The 19839-nt window shown below is 43.4% G+C and overlaps 1 protein-coding gene across 6 annotated transcripts in view; it reads right to left on the bottom strand.

Annotated features, from left to right (window-relative positions):
• The window catches only part of KLHL29 (kelch like family member 29), a 568419-nt gene that overhangs the window by 250930 nt on the left and 297650 nt on the right, over window positions 1-19839 (bottom strand). The window contains exon 1 of one of the 6 annotated variants that reach the window (XM_025206193.1): window positions 1495-1520. The exons of the other annotated variants lie outside the window; for them this stretch is intronic. The gene's annotated coding sequence lies outside the window, so the exon portion shown is untranslated. Of the gene's footprint in view, window positions 1-1494; window positions 1521-19839 lie in introns of those variants that run through there. 6 annotated transcript variants of the gene reach the window in all.

Here is a 19839-nt window from a genome sequence, read left to right as displayed (position 1 = left end):
TGCCGTGGGTCTACCTCTAGCCCAGGGATGGACAATTATTTGGGATGGCAGGCCATTTAATTAATCTTGGTGACCTGTCAAGGGCCACACCTCTTTCTCGCCCCCTCTCCCTGTCCCTCCGTCCCAGGGCTGCAACCAGCATGGAAACCCATCCCCTCCATGGATGGAGTCCACCTGCCCGCAGCTTTAGCATGCCCTGTCTGTCCATTCCCTTCTCCCCCCTCCCCAGAGTCTGGACCCGGCAGCTGCTAGCTGCATCCACAGCTGCCCAAACATAGCCAGCAGCTTCTGGGTTGGGGCACCAGGCATGTGTGTGTAGGGGAGTCATGCTGCACCTGCAGGCTGCCAACAGCACAGAAGCCTGAGCCCACCTACACTTGTAGTAACCACCCCCGAGTCAGGAGCCCCAACCCAGAAGCTGCTGGCTGCATTTAGATAGCTGTGGATACAGCTGGCAGCTGCTAGGTCCGGACTCGGGGAGAGGGATAGGGGAAGGAAGGGAGTTGGGATGTGCTACAGATACACGTGGGTTCATGCTTCCACTTCATGCTGAATTTTCTAGCAGTCAGGGTTGGGGCTAAAACAAGGGTGGACAAAATAGAGCCCATTGGCCAAATCTGTCCCGCCAACTGAAAATATATTAACTCTCGAGCTGGTTTCCACCCTGCTTTCATTTGAATGTGTAGCAGAGACCCCACTTCCACACTGGTCGCAGCCTTGCCCCAAGAGAGTGAGAGCAAAGAAAACAAAAGATGAAGCAGAAATTATGAGCAAGAAAAAAGAAATATAATAATACCAGCTATAATTGAGAAAAGTAAGTAAGATTTAGTGCATGCTGGACTTGTTGATGCTGTATAAATGTCTTGTTCAATTCCATTCTGGTGTTATTCCAGGGTTAAGCATATTCAGTGTCCTTTATAATCAAGTTGTCAATATACAGTCTTGACGCTATACATTGATTTTCTGCCAAAAAAAGGGGAAGTTATCCCTTTGTGTTCAGCAACTTGGCGGCAAGTTAATATTTTTAGAACATAATCTTCTTGATCACCACACAGACCAAGGCAACTCTGGCCCCACACATTTTATCTGCATTTTTTAGATGTGTCAGTTCTTTACACACAGGGAAGCAATACAAAGTAGGAGTGTATCTCCTAACAACTGGAAGTCTATGTGGTTGGGTATAGTGCCAACAAATTAGTTATGCAAATCTGTCTCTGCTAAATGGAGGACATGGGGAGTGGAGTTGGGGGAGATGCAGAAAGGGAAGCAAAATATCACACTGTACAATAAGAAATGTAAATGTTAGTTTATCAATAGAGAACGTTAATAGAATAATGATAATAATTATTATACTTCGCATTCATTCAGCCCCTTCCATCCAAGTCACTAAAAAAAGACTCGGCAAAAAACAAACAGGGAAACAATGCCTTATGAAAAGTTAATATTATTATTGGGATTTTACAAATAAGGAAAAGGAAGAAGAGAGAGATTTACCCAAGAGCTTCTAGCACAACAGAGAAGATCATGTTTTGCCGTAGTATTGAAGACATCCTCCTTATCATCACAAGCTTCGCAAATTCAATGATTCTTCCATGTGACCTGCCTATAAAGGCATCTAGCCCTATTTTGTAGGAACACAGAAGTTAACAAAGCATGCCTAAGTAGGGTAATTCTACAAGTGTCAGAAGAAGCTGCAATAATATTTGCCTGGTGTGTTTTTTTATAGTGTTTTCAAATAGCCAAGAGGCCAACTGGGAAACCTCCCTAACCAAAGAACTTAAATGGTGCAAGCCTTTATTCTTATCTTCTCATCTACAAACAACTCAGCACTGACATACAATGGTTTATTTCAGCTGTTACTTATGTTATCTTTTAATCGTACAACCCTTCCATGATATCTCTACAAGAAGGTCTGATACCCAATAATCAAAGTGCACAACAGCAAAGGAGAATGAGTGGGTTCCATGCTATACATACCCTTAAATTCTTTGTGGAAAATTTCTTTGTACCACTTTATTCATCTATAAAAAGAGACAACAATATTTTATCTGTTCTGATGCTTAGTTATCATTTGTGTAGTGATCTGAGAATTGCAAAATGAAAGAACTGATGCTGAAGTACTGCATATTATTTTAATTCACTGCTCTCCTGCCATAAGAGATATGTCCATCACTACTTTTAAGGCATCTGATGATATTAAGAACCATCCTGTCCTTTAGGTGCAGAAAGTTGTTTGCAGTATGCTGGCTGCAAACGACCAGGGAGGCGAAGTTTTCCACAGAGATGCCTGTTGAGAGTTACATTTAGAAATGTCCAACAGGAGGAGATGAAAATGGTCATGCTCAGTCAATGCTCATTCTCCTTCAGTCATTGGTGAGATGCACATGGATCTCAACGGTTAGCTGTGAAAACACAAGGCTGGAATGGGCTGCAAGAAGTATTTCAGCTCATCTTGCTGCACTGAGGCAGGATAGGGTACATATATGTGGACACTTCTTGGTAGATTTTATCTTAAACAGCCTCAACTGAAGAAGACTTCACAGTATCTGTAGATGGCCTGTTTCACTACCAATCCTTATTATTAGAGTATTGCCAACTCATGATTTTTGGCGTTGTTCTTAAAAGTCTATGCTTTGGGAATGTGAAAAACTTAGCTCTCTCTTTTATATATATTTATATAAACACATATCTATAAAAGAAAGAGTTAAGTTTTTCACATTCCCAAAGCGTAGAATTTCAGAATGCCAAAATCATGAGAGTTGGCAACACTATAGTTAGAAAGTTCCCTATAAGTTAATCTAAATAATTTTTTTAATTTAAAATAATTATTATAGCAATTTCTTCATTTCCTGGTCCCAAAGAACATGGAGAGCAACTGCTTACCATCATCTCTGTAATAATCTTTTGCATATTAGAAGATCATTTTCATGTCCTCCCTCAGCGTTCCCTTTTCCAGACTGAACAAATCCAATTCCTTCAACATTTCTTCAGAAGTCATATTTTCTAAATCTCTTATAAAACATTCTTGATGCTTTCCTTTGGGCTATCTCCAGTTCATCTAAATGCGGTGCCCAAAACTGGACAGTTTACTCCAGTTGAGACCCCACCCATGCCAACAAGAGCAAATAATTACCACCCATGTCTTGTGCACCTATTAACACATCCCACAACCAGATTTGCTCTTTTGCAAGAGTCACATTATTGATGAATATTTAATTTATGATGCATTATGACCCCAAAGCCTTGCTCTGCTGCCTAAACAGTTATTCTCTATTTGTACGTTCTATTTTCCTTTCCTCAGTGCAGTCTTTGGCACTTAAGCTTACTCTAATCCATCTTGTTGATTTGGGACCATTGTTCCAAGTTATCAAGATTATTTTGATCTAATCCTATCATTGAAAGCTCCTGAAAACTCTTTTAGCTTGGGGTCAGTTGCAAGTTTCATAAGTGAACTCATTAAACCATCATCCATGTCATTAAAGACAACATTGAACAGGACTGACCCCAGGACAGATTCCTGTTCAACCCCATTTGAACAGTCCTCTTATTCTGCCAACATACAGTTGTTAACTACTCTGAGTATGGATTTCCACCAATTGTGTGCCCACCTTATGGCGGTTTCATCTAGAGAGATTTTCTTTAGTTTAGGAGAAAGTCATGTGGGATGGTGTTGAAGACCATATTAAAGTCAAGATACAGCACATTTATTGCCTCCGCCTTATTCAATACATTAGTAATCCTGTCAACAAAGAAAATTTAATTGGTTTGACGATTTATTTTTGTCAAATCCATGTTGGCTGCATTTTTATCACCTTATTATCTACTGGGTGCTTAGGAACTGACTGTTTCTGGGTACTGAAGTTGGGCTGAGTCGCCTTTAATCCCTTGGTTGTCCTTTATTTCCTTTTTAAAGGCAGGCACCATGTTTGCTTCTTGAGTCCCCAGGGACCATCTCATCCTGCATGAATACTCAGATCATTGCTAATGGTTCAGAGATTGCTAATAATCCCTGCTCAAGGTTCCATTAAGAAGATGAAAAACTTCCCCAGAGGCATCAGACCACCCCCACCCCCCAAATGGATCACTTCACTAGTATGTATAGACAGGACCTGTGAAATTTATAAATATTTTACATAAATAAGCATTTGGAGAATAGTTCGAATGACAAAGGGCCCATTCCTGAGTCCAGGAACCTCGCCTGTAGTCATAAAATGCCTTTACTCATCAAAATTATGAAGGACCAGAGGGGATTGAACTCCTCTTCTACCATAGACAGGATTTTTAGGTATTGCTGGATGACGAATGGGAGGAGGTCTGCTGCCACATTCCTACACAGGGCTATACATAATAGGGATTCATGCTGACCATGTCTTGTAGGGCCCCATTGGTTTTTTTGGTTTGTTTATTTTTGTTTAGGACCGAACAAGCTGCAGGGAACCCTTGTCATGCCTGGAAAGATGAATACTTCTCAGGATTTCAGCAGCTTTGGGTCCTTTTATTCATTTCTGAAGCGAGGAGTATCCACAACTCCAGTTTATGAGATTTGAAGCTGTAGATATTTGTTTCTCTGAAAAATTGGGCTTGTGGTTTTATAACTGATTTCAGCTCTTATATACATATGAATAAGTCATCTTCAGTCTAGGGGAGGATACAGCCAAAGACAAGACAGTCAATTATTAACTTATCAAATGCATCATCAAATGCAAGATGTTTATATGCAAGATGTTTGTCTCCTGACCGCGCAACAGAGCACATGTGCAGTAAAGTGAAAGGCAAAACCAATCAGGTAATTCTAAATTTAGAATCTAAATTATCGTCAGTAAAAGGTTTCGTATGACATCATGCATTTGTTGATTTCAACTTCATTTGCTTGCATTTAACAGAGTGATTTTTTTTAACACCTTTGTTTTAGGAAGCTGGATGGCTTGGGACATTGTGGTAGTGGAATATTAAAACATCTAGTACTACAGCTATGAACAGTTTTAAAATATCTAGATAGACATGGCAGTGGAGCTGTGGCAGAGGATTAAAAGGCACTGTGATTCCAGTGATATTTAATGTCCAGTTTTATACTGTTGTAGACCAGGAATCAGCAACCTACAGCTCGAGAAACTGGGGATTCTCATCCCATTCTGTCCCAGTCCAGGAAAAATCTGTGCATGCATCTAATTTTTTTAACACACCTTTACAATATTACCATTAAGAGTGCATCACAAAAAGGTACAAGGAGGAAGACCTAAGCTTTTGCATTAGCAGTTTTTCAGGTATTCGAGCAGGGGGAACTAGCAAACAGATGCCTAATAGATAGGTCACAGTAGGATCTAACCCTTTAGTTCCATGCTGCAGTTTGGGCCATATGCTGCTAGGGACTACTTATAGTGCATGGTGGGGGGTGATGCTGAATACATGTGTATTCAAACTGCCACTTGGTGCCTAGATATAAACTTGCTTCAGGTATCAGACAAAACAAAGAGCCATTACTTCTCTGGACTAAATAAAGATTTTTAATAATATTCAGACAAAGACAAAGAATAACACATTTACGAAGACAAGTTCCATAAAAAATGCCTAACATTAAGCTACTTGGAATACCATCATCCTGATCTGCCGTTGAGAAAAGCCTGCTAATATTTATAATCTGCTGAAATGGACTCATGCTAAAGCTGGCAATTGGGCAGAAATCCTTTTTTCTATTAACTGTCTGATGGAGCTCACTAGATTTTAAGTTATTTGCCTATAGTTTTCAGTTATGCACTTCGAAGAAGAAACTATTCAAGTTTGCAGAAATCTACCAATAAAGCTTTCACAATGAACTTTAAAAAACTGACATAAATCAAAAGTTGATGGCTTTAACATCTTCTGTTTTTGCCCACAGGAGCCAGTGAAACTGGAGAAAGCTTATTAAAATGGTTTTGCAAGACAAGATGCTGACAATTTCCCTGAATTAGAGACCAAATGGCAAAGACACGGAGAGGAAGAAAGAAATTGTTATAAAGAGAGGTTTGAAAATACTGCCTGTAATGAGTTGTCGGTTTGCATAATACAGTCTCTATTTCCCTAGGGCGAACTTGCTACGCAGGACACAACATAAATCATAAATCATCAGACAAACAAAGACATAAAAAATAAGGGGTTAACTCACACCCTGCGTTCCTTTCCTGGACCCAGAGAGTGCTCTGGCTCAGTGCTGCAGCCTTCTCTGTCCCTCTCTCTCTCCTGTTTCCCCCCTCCCACCAACCACGGGAGCTTTTAACTTCCTCTTAATCAGCCAATTATCCTCATCAGCTGCACAGTCCTCCTAGGCAGACGTGCCAATCTTGCAATACGTGCAGCCTGTCCCACCCTGCTACACATCCCCGCCTACCCCCAGAGGGGGACACTCTCCCATTTCTTTATATGTCCCAGGATTGGGGAGGTTAATAGTTCACAGTACTTTTTTTCTCTCATCAACAACACTGACTTGGCTTATCAGCCTTCAATTCCTGTGATGTTATGGTTACCGATTCTCATGAGCTCCTCTTATCTAGCTCAGGATCAGCCTTCCCTTTATACCCTTTACAACAAATACAGTCCCTCAACTTTCTCCATATACAGGCCCCAGTTCTTGAGCATCTCCTCTCTTGAAGGACTGTGGTGGGTTTCCCACTGGGTCCATAACCTCTCCCGACGTTCCTTATGTCCCAGGGCAGCTGTAGCCCCATGCACAACTCCGTTTGGCAGTCTCTATAAAGCACTGTCTCTTTGTCCATCTTGACCCACATAATAACTGTCCATCAAAGGCTATTGCTTGAGTGGCTGCAATGGGATGTTCAAAGCTAACTGTTCCCATGCTATGTAGGTCTTCCCCTTCTTGTTTCTCCAGATGTTGGTGTACCTTACAGTTCCTGCCATTTGGAACACTTGCTTCGGCGTACTCTGAAGCACAGATTATTTACAAACACGCTAGACTTGAGGCTGTCACAGTCTCCACGTCCCTTTTTCCTGCCCTGCTGTTGCTATTACCTTTCTGGACCACTGTTGCCAATGCTGCCACTATCATTTTGTCTGGCCCAGGCTCCTGTCCCAGTCAAGCCTGGGGCAGTTAATTCCTGCCATCTGCTTCCTTCTTCCCCATTCCCACATACTCCTCTGCCCACACCTCATGGCTCACGTTCACTATTGGTTTTGGCGGGTACACTGCCTGCAGTCTTGATTGGTGGTTCATGCTGGGTCTACCTGTCTCTTAATGACCTGTCATACCTCTTCTGCATCCTGCAGTCTTCCCAACTCCTGTGCATGCCAAGCAGGGTCTGCACCCTCTTTTCCTCTTTCTCTAGAGTACGCTCCCTCAAACCATTTTTCGGGCTACCTCCTGGGAATGCTATCCTTCCCCGCCTCCTTAGGGGGATACCTCCCTGGATTGGAGGTACATTATTATTAGTTCATGGATAACCCCACCCAGGAACCCCACTATTCAATTTATCACTCCATACCTTTCCAAGTGGTTTATCCAGTCTCCCTGGGGCTGGGCTGTCCGCTTTCTGGTGGGCCCTGCTACTCTCTCAGCCCGAGTCCATAGTCTTTGACTTGGGCATGGACTCTTTCTGTACTCATGCAGATGGACCTGGTACCTTTGATATTTTCCTTGGGGTGTCCTTCCCCTGCCCCAACCCCACAACTCCCATTCTGGGTGTCTTGGCCTCTTCTCCTTTCTTGGCTGTGGTGGATACTGTCATTGCCGCCTCCTCTCCCAGCCACCCTTCTCGTTGAGGCTGCGATGGAAGCAGGGCTTTTATGACAGCCTTGTCATCTTTGGTTACCTCCTGGCATGTTACACCTGTAGCCAGATCCCCATGTGGGCAACCCTTGCCACCATCCCTTGGACTTCCTGCAACCTTCCCACATGGGTGCAGTTTTGTGGAGGGCCTTCCTTTTCCAGGTCCTTCCTCAGGCCCTGGTCTTCTACTCACTTAGTCTCTGTCTCACTTGTCTTAGTAGGGCTCTGCATCTCTTTTTGTTGCTGTTTGTTAGCCTCTTCCCCCTTGCCTCTAACTGCAGGATTTGGCTCTTTAAGGCCGCTCTGATTGCAACAATGGCACTCAGCCTTTACCTGCTCTGACAACTCATATCTCTCCTCTCGAGAGGCCTAATACTGGGTGACAAGTTTTGTCAGCTCTTTTCTCAGCTCTTCAATCTCCTGTTTGCGCCTAACCTCCAGCTTCCCAACCTTTAGGTTGAGGCATTCTAGTAAAAAATGGTCTCAGTACTTCTACTTCCTGTATACAGTTTTGGTGTGATGGCCTGGTAGCCTCCAAGTGCTTGTCCAGCTACGCCTCCAGGAGAGAGGTAAATGACTTTAGCTGGTCTGGATTCTGCAGCTCTCCTTTCAACTTCTCCACCACCTCTTCTAGAGATTATACTTGGACTTGGGCCTTCTTAAGTTCCTTTTCAGACACAGTTTTGCTGTCCATGCCTGTTTCCCCTTTTCTACACTCTCTTGCAGTGCTTGGAGGGTTTCTTCTGCCTCAGCCAGGGTGGCTCTGTATTGCTCACCTTGGGCTCTCGGGAGCTGCTCTAATTAAAGAGTCTTGTGTATTCAGCGTCCCACACTTCAAAATAGTGGCGGTGGTGCTTTAACTAAAGCTTTATTTAAAGTGCCCCCACCACCATTTTGAAGCGTAGTGATGCTGAAAACACAAGGTGCCAAGGCTGCTGGAATGTGCTAATTAGCCTGCTCCAGCAGACTTGATTAATCAAGTCTGCTCGGACATGCTGTAATTAGCATGTTGGAGAAAACATTCCACACGTCTACAGGCACCCACTCTGAGCTTCTTTAGCTTGTACTGAAACAAGCAACCCAGTCTTCTTCCTCTGCTGCTTCAGCACTTCAAGAGCCTGCCCCTGAACCTCTTGCAGGCTCCTTCCTGTCTTCATGCTGGAATTTACTTTAAGCTGCCTGCATTCTCCACTGTATGAAGTGGGTTGTCTGTTTATATAACACACTCTCTACTTCCCTGGGGCGAACCTGCCCCGCAGGACAAAACATAAAACATAAACCATCAGACAAAGACATCAATAGCAAGGGGTTAACTCACACCCTGTGATCCTTTCCCAGACCTGGAGAGAGTGCTCCAGCTCCATGGGTGACTGGTGCTTCCCGAGTCTGGGGGGGCACAATGGGGGGGGGCAGCCAGCTGGTGACTGGGGGCGGGGGTCCCCTGAGGCTGGTCACCAAGCCAATTTCAGGGGGGGCACTACCGCTCTCCGTGCCCCCCAACCAGCTGAAGCGCTCACTCGGGGGGGGGGGGGGCACCAGTGCTCTCAAGGGGGCAAGTGACCCCCCTCCCCCCCCATGTCCCTCTATGTGTTGCCTATGTCTGGCTCAGTGCTGCAGCCTCTGTCCTTCTCTCTCTCCTAGCTGTCCCTACCCCACTCCAACACAGGAGCTTTTAACTTTCTTTTAATCAGCCAGTTATCCCTAACAGCTCCTCAGTCCTCCTAGGCAGGCATGCAATATTGACTTACCACCTCTGCAGCTTCTGCTATATGCCCCAGCCTACTATACTGCCTAATACAGATACCCAGGAAGGGTTACTTACTTATTTTTCAACTTTATTTCAGGTTGACAGAAAGAGAGAGAGAAAAAGATCATGCTTCACTTGCTGGATTTCTTTGAGGATATTACTGCCTTGTTTGACAAGAAAAGAACAGAGAAGATTAGATATTTGGATTTCTAAAAACCTTTGACCTTGTTTCTTACTAAAGGTTAATGTCTAGGATGGGAAGAAAATTGACATGCTGCAATAAAAGCTTCGAGGTGAGAGACAAAGGGTAGCCATAAAAGGATCTTTCTCAAGAGAGGAGAAGGTGTTGCATAGGATCAATACTGGCACCAGGACCTACCATTATTATAAGTCCTATTACTGTAAGTGATTTGGGTGGTACTGAAAGGAAAATTTCTAATTTTGTCAGGGATGCTAACTTGGGAGGCAGAGCAAATAATTAATGCAGAAAAACTGAGATATTTGAAATACCCAACCCAGTAAAAGAAAAATTCAGCTGCATGCAGATAAGCTAGGGGCTGTAATTACCATAATTCTTGGAATAAAAATTCAAGAGAAGTAATGGATATTGTACATGATATAAGCTGGTCACAAGCCATAGATAACCAAGCAGGTCACCAGCACTTACACTGCAATATGCAACTGCAGCACTAAACTGAAATTCATACAAGCAAGGCAGGACAGTGTTGCAGATTCATAATGTATGGGGAAAAGCGAGCACCATTACTAAATAGCGTTTGTTAGGATTCATCTGCAGAAATTTAATATCAGCTTCTGAATATTAAAACAGTGCAAATCTCTTTAAGGCGAAGTTAGTTTCCAATTCTATGATCTCTTCATAGATGAAAGGCCAGCCAATCACTTCCTTGTTAAATATAGACTGTTTCTTATTTAAAAATAAGATATTGAAAAATAATAAATAATATATTTTGTAAGATTTACCCTCTGCTTTTTAACCCTATAGGGTCTGATTTTCAAGCTTCACTCCATGACAAGGACTAGAAACTTTCTTTTTTAAATGGAATAAAGATTCTGATGTAATCACACAGTTCCAGGACTTGGGGCTTTAAGAAAGAACAAAATATCATGAGACTGACAGCAAAACTGGCAGCACTGGGCATCACTGAAGGTACTTTATAGTATTTTGTACAGTACCACGAGTTACATTAAGTCTCAAAGATTTAAATCCTAGGGAAGATGCACACGTTCTATTGGCTCAGGAAGTCACAGTGACCTTCGTTTTTAAAAGGACACTGCCAAGGTTGACAGGCCTCAAAATTAAAACCTGGGCTAGAAAATACATTTTTCAAATGTCTTCCTGATTCTGGAAAAATTTATCAGCCTGCCAAAGCAAGGGCTGTAAGATTATTAAAGTGCCAACAACAATTTATGCCCAAGATACCTGAGTGACCATCTCTCATTTTATGTCCTGCCAAGGCAGCTGGGTTGCCTAAGCTTCCTGGCCCCTGTTGTATTTTGACTGAGGTCAGGTCTTCCCGCTCCAAGGATCTGGGTGGTAGAATACCTTCCCTGTCAGCATTTGCAGACTCCCCGTTTCCCTGGTTCACCCATTCAGCATGAGACCAATTGCAACTGGCCATTCTTGACCATTTTAATCTCTTCTCTTCATTAATATCCTCTCACTCGTCTCTTTTTGTGACTTACAAAAGCATCTGATATCTAGGTTGAGTTAATATTAATTTCTATTTACTGTTTGTGGTCCATATTATATCTATCTATATACTCTACGTAAAGCTAACACATCCAATAGAAGGGACACCGAGGGGAGAAATGAGACTCCCACCTCAGATACCCTGTTGGTGTGGTGGCTAGCATACGTTCCTGAGAAGGAGGAGACCTGCTCTGTGCCTGATTCAGAGCAGGGATTTGAATGCAGGTCTCATTGTCCTTAGGAGTACTTGCAAAGAGTCAGGCTGCAGAGCTCTCTGAGGCGAATGTCCCTCAACTCCTGCTCTTGGACATGGTCCATTTTGCAAGGAAGACTTAAATGTTCATAAGTAAGGGGGTAAGAATGACTCTGCTGCCAGGTGCTAAGGGTAATGTAGGAGGTGAGACACCTGGGTGTAGTCCATCCACCGACTGTTACATTTTTTTTTTAATTAAATTTTTCATATTCCAAGCAAAATTAGCCAAAGCAAGAGTCAGTCCAGAACCATAAGTGGCCTTACTACCAGCAAACGTCCTCCACCCCCATCTGGCCTTCAGATGTTTCCAAATCCTTTGGTGGGCATCCTACTAGCAGGTCCAAACCTAGAGGCTTGGAGTTCAGATGCCCCCGAGTTTTGCTTGCCCTCAGCCATAAGCCCCCAGGGGCAAGCCAGGGAGGAGTCTCCCATTTCCAAAAAGTGGGCATAAAGCCAAGACCTTCCCACTCCAGGAGCTAAGTGAGAGGTTTATTATACATTACCTTGGCAGGTACTATCCCCGTGCCAGGAGAGCAGTCCTCCTGGGTACAGCTAGGAAGACAGCCCCTGTCATCACAGTGTTTCCCTTGCCAGGTAAGCATAGACTACGCTTGAACTGAGCCCTCAGGACAAAATTATTTAAGTCTAGTGGAGGAGCACGAACAAGGGAGACCAAGAGTGCCTCACCCCAGAATACCCTGAAGGCTGGTGGGCAGAGGAGCCTGGCAGGAGATGAGAGTTTACATCCCCTTAGATGGAGGAGGGAAACAAACCCAGGTCCACGACACGCTGGGTGAGCACCGAGAGTCCTGGGCATAAAGGGAGATACTGCCAAAGCCTTCTCACTGTTTCTCTTTTGTGAATCTAGCTCTTCTCGTCCTTCGTTTTTCTCACAAAAACAAACACATTTTGTTCCAAGGCAACCAGAGCACGTTGTGCAAGAGGACACAAAGATTTTTTTTTTCTTTTGCCGTGTTTTGGTTCTGACAATGGGACGAGCGATCCCAGTACAATCTGAAGAGCTTTGGGCTTTGTTCTGACTTTTCAGTTTGGCAAGCACACGGGCAAATCTGTTATTTGCATAGCCCTAACGTAAAAAAGAAAAAAAAAAAACAAACCTGAAAAACAAGAGCTTTCTAAACAAGCCGATGACTGGGTGCCTGCACAACAAGCAGGTCAGGATGCTGAGTCTGTTTGCAGTCTGTATCTCTGCAAGAGCAGGCTGCCATGTATTACAGTACCCCGGCGTCTCCCAAGCAGCAGGAGGGCGGGATGTGCAGACATGCTCATGAGCGCACGCCAGCCCCAGAGCCCGAGGGTGTTACTGTTGGTCGGTCACACTGCAGAGGAGCTGGCATTTTAACTATTCCATGTCCTTGGGAGAGCAGGAGACGTATGCAGCAGCCAAAGAGCCCTGTACAAAAAGCACAGGGCTGACACGCAGACAGGAGGGCTGGCACAGTGGGCACGTACACATCTGAGGGCACCAGACAGAACTGGTACTGCAGGTTTCAAACAACCCTCCTTTAAAAGCCCCCTCCTGCCCCCCACTCCTTTCCTGCACACACAGCTTCTTCTATTCTCCTCTCTAAACAGAGGCACTTTATTACAATAATCTGGATGCAGATTATCTTTCTTTCTTAGCACTTCTCAATGCTTTCACCTACCTTCGGACAAGAGCCTGCAGACTCACAGATACGTGGACGGGAAAGTTATCTAGTTTCCCTGTAGGTTATGCCCAACTCATTCTTCACTACAATGCTACCTTATTCCTAGTCACATAATCCCCATTTCATTGCAAAAAAGATATCCTTGCAGCTCCTAAAATGTTCACCCTTTGCTTCTTTTACCCATGGCAGCCACGGACCTGATTCCCAGGATATCCAAGCTGTGTTCCTGTTCAGCAAAGAAAGGTGGCAGCAGGGGGACATGAGGGAGAGGATGAGAAAACAAACAGCATGTGACAGATGTGCAGCCACCTCATTTAAGGCACAGCTGCAAGCAATGAGCCTGGTATAAGAGCCTATATGGAATTGCCCCTTGCAGCTTGATTTAAGGCCAACAGGCCCAGGTGTAACTCAGAACAGGAGAAGTTCTGCTGATGGTGTAAGTCTGTAAGAGACGGAGCCGCTTACCTAGATACAGCCTCAAGCATAGACCAGCTCAGTTCAGTCTGATTTCTCGGTTCAGTCCTTCCCACAAGACCAAACCTGTCTGTCACTTTGCCCTTCCTTCTCTTTATGATTGGGGCCAGAGGAGAGAAGCAAACACTGGAGACCACTGTGCTGCCTTTTCCAACTCTATGATAGCAAAAATTCTCCAGAGGGATTTGCCAGCTGGTTTAGGGTCTGTTCATCCAAAGGTCCGTTGGCAGACTGGAGAATCTGGGCACCAGAGTTTTCCTACCGTAAAAGAAATATTTGAAGCACAAGGCATACAAAAAATTTTTAAAAAAATGGGGAAGACTGCAAGGACAAATAGACAATCCTGCACTGTGAGAAGCTGATCATTTCCTCAAATCTGAGGATGAAATGCAACAAATAAATCTAATGTTATCATTTATGTCCCATGTGCATGGCAGTGCTGTGCACACAAATGAGACAGCGCCTGCTCAGAGCCTAGACACAAAACAGTTTGATATCTAAATACACCAGAGACCAGCTCTCCATGAAGTGGTATGGATATTTTTCGAGATCATTGCTGAGTGTCTTTGGGGAAACCGTATGCAGGCAGAAGATATCCGAGGCCCCTGCTACATGTTACATATATTATGCAATTAACTGGTTAATCATGCAATAAATTTAGACAGGCTACATGTAAGACAGACCACAAGTGCAAAGTAATTATCACACAATTAACTGGTTAATTGGGCAATAAATTTAGACCATCCATATGTACAAAGTAATTATCACATGATAAAAATGACTATCCGGCTATAAAAAAGAGAGTCAACCAGCTATAAAGTTAGTGCTTGAACATATGCAACAATTCTATAGCTGGTTTCTAGCTAGCTTTAATTTGAAGGTGCAGCAGGGCCCTGAGAGAGAGAGAAGGCATTTTCGATTGGGCAAGAAATGTAAAGGAGATTTAACAACAAGCAGGATACAACAAGGGCAGTTAGGAGCCAGGTCTGAGACAAACCATAAGTTTGTAGCATAAGGGGGTGTGTGATTGGTACAAAAATGCTGCACTTGATTTAGGGGAATCAAGCATGAAGGCATTGAGAATAAGAATGAGCAAATTAGCAAGATGGGACATTACTAAAACCCATTACCATTACCAGCATTTACCCCCCACCCAACCTTTCTTTTAAAACGTGCTGAATTTGAATGTGAGACCTGAAGCACTAGGATTTGGGGAAGAATGAGGCCTTGACTCTTAGTCTCCATGCTCAATGGGCCTTAGAAACTAAAGTTCTGTTTCAAGGCTGTTTCCAAAAACTAGGTGCCCATTCACTTTCCATCTTTAAATTGTGAACTAAGTACAATATCCCACACTTCGCAGAGGAGGAAAGGGAAGAACAGAAAAAGTGAAGCAACTTTCCCAAGGTCACAGAAGAGGTCAGTGTCAAGACCTGATATCAGAACTAAAAAGTTCCTGGTTCTTTATCCTATGACCAGACCACAGATCTTTCCTACTCAAAGTTATTTCTAAAATTCTTTTAAACAAACCGTATCAAAAGAGTGAATTTTTGGGACAAATTCAAATTCATGCCTTGGTCCCCTTGCACTACCTCAGAGCAGAAAGGATCACCAAGCCTTGAATGTTAATGAAAGAGAGGAGACAAGCTAATCTTTCTAACCCCATGAAACAAAAACTAAGACATGGAGTCAAATCCTTCCCTCAGCTATGAAATCAACTGTAAATGCACAGTCTGTTTTCAGGTCTGAATCTGGCACCATCTTTATTAGCCATAATGCAGATGAATAAAAGGCTGAATAAGTTCAGCATAAACAATTAGATCATCAGTTTCTGGCAGAATGGGCTATATTGTTACCTAATCTCAATTAGCAATTTTGCTCTGCCTAGGCATTACTTACGCTCCTCCAACTTAGCTAATCATCTCTAGGGCTCTAATGATTGCAGTTATGTGTACTCGGCTTCAATCCGACTAGCTTTGTCCCTGCTACTTTATACAAACCATAAAACCAAGACAGGAAAAAAAAACCCTCACAAACTAACCTCCAGCCATCAATCAATCTCAATGATTTGTATACTATGCCTTGGCTAAGAGAAATGCTAGTTAGGGTTTAAAAGTATGTGTTCTTTACTGCTACCCTCAGATGCTAAAGCCACATTCTTAGTGGCATACTACTTAGGGACCTTTTGTTTATTTGGCTTGGATTTTTCTTTTTTTCTTTGAGAAAATAAATCTTTGACTGATACAGACAATTCCTAAATGTCGATCCAGTCTCAAAAGCATTGTCCACTTGAATCAATACATTCAATTGACAGGACATCCAATATTAACAAGAAAGAATAGGTGCACTCATGTACACACACTGTGTGGAAATGGCATCTTGACCAGGCACAAACATGTGAAATGAAAGGAATGAGTTATTACTTATTAACAGAAAGGAAGAAATGACTAATAGCCCTAATTCCAGTTCCCCTGATCAGAAGGGATCCTAAAATGATTTACTAGCTATAGGCCTAATTCCCACTTGATTCCAGTTTTAAAATGGTGCAACTACAATTAACTTCTTTGGAATTATTCTTCGTTTACACCGCTGTTTAGGAAGAAGAGGATCCAGCTGTCCATGCACTGGAAACATAATGCTCATTTATTGGGTGGAGCACAATGGTTAATAAAACTGAGTGCATTAATGCTACCTACAGTTTAGGACAAGATCTGTACAACACAACTGGATCTAACTCAAAAGGGAAGGACACTGATATTTGCACAGTAAAGCCACACATATTAGAATGTGTCCTAGGCTACAATAAGTACGTACCTTTGGTGTTGTGAGGATAGGGGAGCCAAAGGAGTTTTACTGAACACTAGTTGACACAACCATGATTATTATACGTTTCATTTAACCAACAAGAGATTCAGTGGTAAAGATCCATTTGCACAACAGGAATACGTAGGTTTTTCTATGAGCATTTAAAACATATGCCTGTGACAGCGAGGACGCTCCATGTGAGTCATCCCTCTTTGGAGTTCAGGTTGATGTCACTTGCATTTTTAATTTCACAACAGAAAGCAATCAATAGACACACTGTTGCACAAAACAGTGCACAAAAGTAAATGAAAGATAAGTAACTGCTGTGATTAGTGAGGAACTTGGCTCATCTCAGGGAGGGAGGGAATCAGTAGGCTGCCCCAAATTTTAACTACCTTCTCCTTCAATCAAAATACAATGCCTGAATATGAAGCCTTGCACAGCTGGTCCAGCAGTGATAAAAAAAGGACTTCTACTGACTGCCAGCTCTTTATGCTTGGTACGGAAAGAATTTTTTTTACACTGTAAATTTCCCTTATTTTGACAAGGTAGGGTCCAAAAAATTGAGCTATTACCGCATTGCCAGCTGTCACCGTTTTCCTGTGAGTTTTGTGACGCCGTGTCCCTCAGAGCCCTGGCTCCAGGAGTACTGTGACTATTTGAGACTGTTGCTTTCATTAAAAGACAAAAAAAAGTGTTTTGCCGGTGCCAGCATAAATATAAGATGAATGGTGTATGTTCGCTCAACTATCACAATATATACTTGGATTGTTACACTGTAGCATGCAGAAGAAAAGCCAAATATGAAACAACAGAAAGGTCTGTTGTATTGTCTGAAGTCTCAGAGTGAAATGCTGAAGTCGATGGCACAATTACTATTAACTTCAGGAGAACAAACATTTCATCCCCCATGTTGGCATAGCCAATGATTTCTGTATTTGCTGGATACAGAGGGAAATGCAAAGTATAACAGGGGTTCACTCAGGAGATATGACAGTGGTAGCCAATCTTTTTTTTTTGATGCAGTGGTAGTCAATCTATTTGGCAAGCATGCCACAAGATCAGCCTGAAGTATGAAACAGTGTCACCGTTGTCACCCTATTGAATCCCACCGCCACTGGGACATGGTGACATGGAATTCTTCAGTGGCACCTATCCCTCAAGCTCTGGTGGGGCCAAACCCTCGAGGCATCACTAACCCCCAGCCCTTGCTCTCTCCCCGAGTGCCGATCCAAGTCCCACTGCCTCCTGAGTAGCGCTCAGATCCCCATCCCCTTCCCGAATGCTGCTCTCTCTGACCCTTGTCCCCTCCCCAAATATTACTCTGATCCCCTTTCCTTTCCTAAGTGCTGTCTTGACACCTGTCACTGGTACTCCTTTTAACTGTGCACTTGGAATCCATGTGCCAAACACACCAGCTGCTGGTGCCACTTGTGGCTGGCCACCACTGATATATGGCATCCCTTGCTCTGCAGTATAGCGTGTGTGCATACAGCATAGTACATCTATGACCCCAAAGTCTTGAAATCCATGTAAGTATACACCAGGCTTTAAATGCAAAGCCCATGAAGGCCGTGTCCACGTAAGCATGGAGATTTGGTTCCCTGGGGACAACTAGCATTATTACACCTTGTCCCTGGGGAATGCCTGTGCCACATGCCTTTTGGAGCATGGGAAGTTGTCCTGGGTGGGGAAGGGGAGGCTGGGGCCGGCACTGGGCCTTACCTGGGATCCTGGGGACCTTCCAGAGTTGCAGCAGTGACAATCCTGCTGCTTGGAGCCTGGCCAGCAGCCGGAGCATGGATCCGGCTCGTCCGCCTCCAGTTTTGAGCAGCGTACCTGCCCCCGCTGCTCTGCTTTCATTTTCTATGGATTTTTTTGGCCCTTGGATATACCCTCATGCTGCTCCCTTGCAGCACGGAGAACACCTGAATGTGCAGTATGTGATGCTGCAGATGTGTCTGTGGCACCACATACTGCATGGCTGCGCTCATCCGGACGCGGCCAAAAGGTGCAAGTATTAAGGCAGAGAAATAACAAGACCCCATTGAAAAGCTGCCAGTCCCTACAGCTGGGTCAGCTAGGTCCTGATGCTGCAGCTACTAATCCTTCTTGAAGATGGGAACAAATCACTCACTCCTACTATGGACAAGGGAAGATGAAGAGAGAAATCCATAAAATCTTGACCCAATTTATTCTTTGAAGGTCTTGGGATCCTACCACTAAATCATTTTCCCAGATTGGATAATTCCTCCAAATTATCACTTGCGAGGAATCCTGTCCATTGTGAAAGCTACTGACTCAATTACAGGAACCACCAATGAGGGTCTGGACTCCGCTGGGCTTGCTTCCTATCCCTGTGCTATTTCTCTTGGTGCGCAACTGCTCTCGCTATGTGCACAGCTACACTGCTCATTATCAGAGTGGTTTTGTTCTGTTTTTGTTTTGCGGACAGAAAAAAACCAAAGCAAAGCCAAACAAGATTGAGGCTGAGGTTACCAAAGCACACGATAACCAAGTGCATTCCCACAACACCACAGGAACATATGCTAGTGAAAATGAGATAGTGAGGGATGTGACAAGGACTCTATCCATAATGAAGTGGTTCCAAGGTGCACTCGTGCATCTGTGGCACAGTTTTGTTTTTATTTTTGTTCCTTTTTTTTTTTTAAACCAGAAGAAGTGCAGCTATGCAAGATGGTGATTGCTACTTACAAGTCCACTTACAGGGAAAGCTAAAACAAGAGTGTCAGATGGGTGAGGCAGGAAAGGGAACAGCATCTGTTTACTAAGCTGCTGTCTGGCATTTTCAGTGGTTTCTGCGAGTAGCCAGGTGGCTTGATAATTTCAAACCATGGCTACCTCTGCTACAGCAAAGGATTAAGTATACAAACAACATTAGCAATAATAGGAGTTATGTATGTAACCGCTTGCCTAGGAGATTAGACATTTAAGCTGATGTTTTCTTTTGCAGAAGATGTATGAAGCCAAGAAAAAAAATTAGGTGGCGAAAACGATGGGGAAAGAGAATGATTTTTTCAGGGACTCGGTGCAGAGTCCTGACAATATTGCCTGATAATAAGGTGAAAATACAGACTTTATTTCCCTTTGGAATTCAAATGTTTGTACACCAACAGAGCACCTCTAATATCTAAGTAATAAGCAGAGCAACTCTGTGTGGACACTATTGAATCTCTAGCTCCCGCAATACAATATCAGATTGAAAGTGGGTGCTAGGGGACAGGGTACATTATTACATTTCATAAGGTTCTCCCAAGCATTTTCTGAATTTAAAGCTAAAACCACAACTGCCAGTAAGCAAATGTACTGCACTCCCCTTCTTACATTTGCATTCATTTATCTGAAACATTGCCAGTGGACAACGGAAAAATGCTTTTATTATTTTCCCCAGCCCTGGAAGAGTAA

This window comes from Alligator sinensis, unplaced genomic scaffold, assembly GCF_000455745.1.
Source record: "Alligator sinensis unplaced genomic scaffold, ASM45574v1 scaffold780_1, whole genome shotgun sequence".
Lineage (NCBI taxonomy): Eukaryota > Metazoa > Chordata > Crocodylia > Alligatoridae > Alligator > Alligator sinensis.
Note: the sequence above shows the minus strand (reverse complement) of the source record. Positions and strands in the feature narration are given on the sequence as shown.